This window comes from Phoenix dactylifera, chromosome 15, assembly GCF_051530095.1.
Source record: "Phoenix dactylifera cultivar Ajwa chromosome 15, Ajwa_hap1_PhDact_Kaust_v1.1, whole genome shotgun sequence".
In the NCBI taxonomy this organism is placed as follows: Eukaryota; Viridiplantae; Streptophyta; class Magnoliopsida; order Arecales; family Arecaceae; genus Phoenix; species Phoenix dactylifera.
Window position 1 is genome coordinate 5804743 of NC_143204.1, and position 5105 is coordinate 5809847.

The 5105-nt window shown below is 39.9% G+C and overlaps 1 non-coding gene across 1 annotated transcript; it reads right to left on the bottom strand.

Moving 5' to 3' along the window:
• Positions 1-3335: 3335 nt before the first annotated feature.
• LOC120106101 (small nucleolar RNA R71) lies at positions 3336-3441 on the bottom strand. Its single transcript, XR_005508350.1, has one exon. It is a non-coding gene; the product is annotated as a small nucleolar RNA R71 (small nucleolar RNA).
• Between the last annotated feature and the right edge of the window lie 1664 nt (positions 3442-5105).

Here is a 5105-nt window from a genome sequence, read left to right on the forward strand (position 1 = left end):
CTGATTAGATAATTATTCTTGTATGAGGAAAAAGGTTTGATTAACCCTTTTTATTAAGTCACGGTCCTGCTTTTAGCCTTGTTGAGTCCGGTCTGAAGCTGTTTAGCAAGAATTAAATTTAAACGACATTGGGCTCGAGAGTAAGTTCAACCAAATCAACGATCATGACCCACCTCAAATCCAAAGTCAATTCCCAACCAATTTCTTACCTGCCTTCATATAAAAATTTATAAATTTAAAACGAAAAAAAAGAAAATAATGAATATAATAAAATAAATAAAAATAATTTTGGGAAGAATCACTGGATTTACTGTTCATATATATGAACAGTGTTACAAAAAAAAGAAACAATATAATAATAATAAAAAAAAACTATTTCACTGTTTATCTCATTCCTCCCGCTATCTATCCTTCCCATGATCCCGCCTTACAGAGCGCCCCCCGCCCTTTCCAACCGCGTGCCCACCACGTTCATGCCATCTCCTCTTCCGAATTTCCAGCTCCACGCCGTGACCAGCGCCTCCGCACGGCTGCCATTCCGAGCATCCGAGACAGCATCGCGTCCCAGCTCCTCCGCCATCAAATCTCTGTGATTCAGACTTCTCCGCGATCATCGTCTGCCTAGCCGTCCGTGATCGGCTCGTCCAGCTCCTCCCATCGATCCCGCATCTTCAGCCGAGATCCAGCACCACCGCATCAGCTCCGTGCCGGCCGCATCAACCGCGTGCCATCCGCCGCCCGTTCCACCTCCCAGCAGTCGGAAATCAGCCATTTCCTCCAAGCATTCCAGCCATCCCGAGCTTCACCCGGATTCGTTCCAAGAAGAGATCCCATCGATTCCCAGCTCCAATCCCTATGATTCAGCCTTCACCACGATCCCAGCCGACTGCATTCAACGAGCCGGTAACCCAGCTCCTTCCGAATCGGCACCCGTTTCAAGCTCCATCCCCATCTTCGCCCGAGATCCAGCCATTCTCCCAGCATCACGCCCTCCTCCTCTCTCGGGATCCATCGCTGGTCTTCGGCGATCTATAAGAGGAAGACGAAGAAGAGAGAAAAAGGGGGGGGGGGGAGGCGACGGTTTGAAGAACAGAGGAGGCTCTGTTCGGGAGAAGAAGAAATAAAAAAAAAGAGAGAAGAGAGAGAGGCTGGGAGCGGAAGGGAGTGAAGAGTAATTTTTTTATGAAGATGGGAGGACTTCCGGCCACCATGAGCAGCTAAACCTCGGTTTAGGGGTTTGATGAAGCCGTGGATAAGTATTTATGTTGCATTTCTTTGATTTTTAGCATTGTAAGACAGTTGCATATTTAATGAAATTATGATCTTGAAATGTCTTGTTTAATTTGTGTAAGACATCTATCTTGTAGAAAGCCTCTGCATGAATTAATATAGTTTATCGAAATCGAATTCAATACCTGTGGTTTGGAGGAGATTGTTATGCAACTACCAGATTTATCTTTGAGAAATTAATCATCAGATGAATCATGCTAAATAGGACAGACCATACCTATCCTTAGAGAAGATGGTTTGTACCAGGCTTAGATGACTCATACTGTGGGTTAGATTTCAACTTTTTGTATGATTGCCCAAACTTGTAGTTAAGAGCAATCAGATCATACATGCATCTAAATCATTGAAAGCATCATATTTACAAATCCATCGGTGGATTCTAACCCTAGACATCTCTTCCCATAAAATATTCCTACTATTGCATTCATCATACTTTTAGCTCTCATTAATCGATAACTTAAAATTCTTTTTACTCTAGCTTATGCCCTTTGAATTAATTTAGTTAAATCAAGTTAGCAAATTCTTCTTTTTGATTTACTTTTAAGAGAAAAAAATAACTTATTCTTCAATCCTTGTGGACCGACACCCGTAATCACTATCCTACAGGATACGTGCTATTGCGTGGTTTATTTTCAAAATTGAAAGAACCGATCAATTTTTGGCGCCGTTGCCGGGGATTGCTAGCATAGTTATTTTTCCTATCATTAAAAAAATTTAATTAATTAAAAAAAATTTCAAAAAAATATATATATATCTAAAATAAAATAAAAAAATTATTATTTTCTATTATTGTTACTTTTCTTATATCCTTTTTTTCTCTTCTACTATTTTATTTTTTTTAAATTTTTTTTTGGTCTTATTTGATTAGGAATCAAAGGAAAAATCTGGGATGATCAAAAGGAGAATAGCTGGAAAAGGAATGCTGTAAAGGTTTGCCTAAAAAAAATTTAAATTGCTTGGAAAATTCCCTTTGGTAACCTCTAAACCTTTCTTATTTAAATTAATTATTAGCTTAAAATTTTGTGGTGATTGTTTAATTTTAATTTCAGCAAAATTGTGAATGCATGCCTGATACACATTCACCAATTAATCTGCACTTAGTAAGGGCAATCATCCCAACAAGATAAGAGCCAGATTTCATCACTGGACTCTTGCCCAACTTAGGTGAACTCAATCTCACATAGTGTCACTTTAATTAAAATCAATTAGACGTTGGCTCTTAGAAACATTCGAGCTCAATAGGACGAAGATCACCGAAAGTTGCACCAATTTCGCTCTGTGGCTTAGTTAATGTCTAGGCAAGCTTTGTCCCTATAAGGAAGACAGTTCATCTGTTCGAGGCAAGTGGATTTTAAGTGGGACCTTTGCGAACGCATCGTGACCCCTCCACTTACCTGGGAGCTTACCTGGTCAACTCAGTTCATTAGACCGGATTGGAGGCTTAGGTTCCCTCTTCAAACCAGTTAGGAGCTGTCTAGTGATTTTAGGGCAAATACAAGGATTGATGTATTTTTTTTTTTATTTGCATGCTTGACTGATCAAGTACTAGTGTATGCAAGGGAGTCGTTCTAAAGTATGTGACCTATTACCTTTTGATCCTAAAATAGAACGGACCCTTAGGAATATTCGAGCTGAGATCAGAACATTAGAATCATCCCCACCTCCTGAGATGGCTGAAGAACAACCCAAACTCCTGAGGGAGTACTTTACTCCCACCATTTATACTTCTCCATCTTGCATTCGATTACCTGAAGTAGCAACTGTACAATATGAAATAAAGTCTAGTATGATCCAAATGCTCCCATCTTTTTATGGGCTCACCAATGAAGACCCATATAAACACCTAGATGAATTCCTTGAGATTTGCACCACTATCAAGATTCAGAACTTCACTGATGATGCTCTGAAACTTAGATTATTCTCCTTCTTCCTTAAAGATAGAGCCAAACAATGGCTGAATTCTTTAGAAGCTAACTCGATTCGTTCTTGGGATCAAATGCAACAAGAATTCCTTAAAAAATACTTTCCCATAGGAAGAACGAACCAGTTTAGACGTGCCATTACAAGCTTCTCCCAAACCGAGGGAGAAGAATTTCATGAAACTTGGGAGAGATTTCGGGACCTAATCCATAAATGCCCACATCATCAAATACCTAAATGGCAGTTAGTGCAATGTTTCTATGACGGATTGACTGAACGAAACCGTCAGATGATCGATGCTGCATGCGGGGGGACTTTTATGCTTCAAAATGAACATGAAGCATCGCAATTATTTGAAAATCTTAGTGAAAACTTCCTCCACCATGCTTCCTATTCTCGTCAAGCACCCCCGAGTTTTCAAAGAAAAGGGACCATTTGTGAAATAAGTCATTCTATGGACCTGTCTAGCAAGGTAGATGCATTGTCCTATAAGATTGACCAACTGATGATAGGTGGGCATTTCATTAACTCTTCCCAAGCACAAGTGTGTACTATCTATTCTAGCCCATCCCACCCTATTCATGAGTGCCCCTCAGCGCCCCAATTCTCCGAACTCGTGCAAGAACACATCAATGCTGCTCAAACATAGCCCAAACCGGGTAATGACCCATTTTCCAATACATATAACCCGGGATGGCAGAATCATCCAAACTTTTCTTGAAAGCAGCAAGCTTCGAATACTGCCCAACCCTACTCCCAAAATTTTCAAACCCCACAAAATATTCATCCCTACCGTTCCTCGACTCAATTTCAACACACTCCTCCTCCATCCCAAAGAAACACAGCCTTTGAGGAGAAAGTGTTGAACGCCCTTCAAGGTTTGGAAACCATTACACAATTGGTGCACTCTTACACGCAATCCATCGCCAAGCTAGAATTCCAAATGGGGCAACTAGCTAATGCACTGAACAAGCGAGAGGAAGGGAAGCTTCCAAGCTAACCACTAAGTAATCCTAGGGGACAATACATGGCTCAAGAAAATCAATTAAATGCAATTCATCATGAACAAGCCAATGCTTTGACTACCCTAAGGAGTGGACGTATAGTAGACAATTAGATTGGGGAGGATAACAATAAGGAAGGTGAAGAAGAGGATAGAAATGTGTCAAATGAAAATCTAAAACCTTCTTCTTCTTCTTCAGCTAGTCCACCTTCTGCCAAAACTCACATCCCAAAGGCCCCATTTTCTGAAGCTCTTAATTCACCATCTCCCTTTGGCAAAAAGGGAACTTCACTAGAGGAAATGATGGAGGTTTTCAAATAAGTGAAAATCAACCTTCCGCTTCTTGATGCTATTAGACAAGTTTCCTCCTATGCCAAATTTCTCAAAGATCTTTGTACACAAAAGCGAAAATCTAGGACACATGTGCCTAAAAAGATCTTCCTAACTGAGCAAGTGAGTTCTATTCTCCAACACAACACCCCTCCGAAATTCAAAAATTCTGGTGCTCCCACCATCTCCTGTGTCTTAGGAAATAATTTCATTGATCGAGCACTCTTAGATCTAGGGGCAAGTGTCAACCTTTTACCTTATTTAGTTTATGAGAAATTTGGGTTAGGTGAGTTAAAACCAACCTCGGTATTCCTTCAATTGGCTGATCGATCTGTAAAAACACCATGTGGGATAATTGAAGATGTTCTTGTCAAGGTAAACAAATTCTATTTTCCAGTAGATTTTATTGTCCTTCATATGGAACATTGTTGACCCCCTAATGGATTTTGATGAATACAAAACACTAGAGCATAATTCCATTATATCTTAACAATTTAATTAAGGAATTCATGTGTTTTATCTAGAATATTGTTGAGAAATGTCTAGGCAAGTTCCCATAATT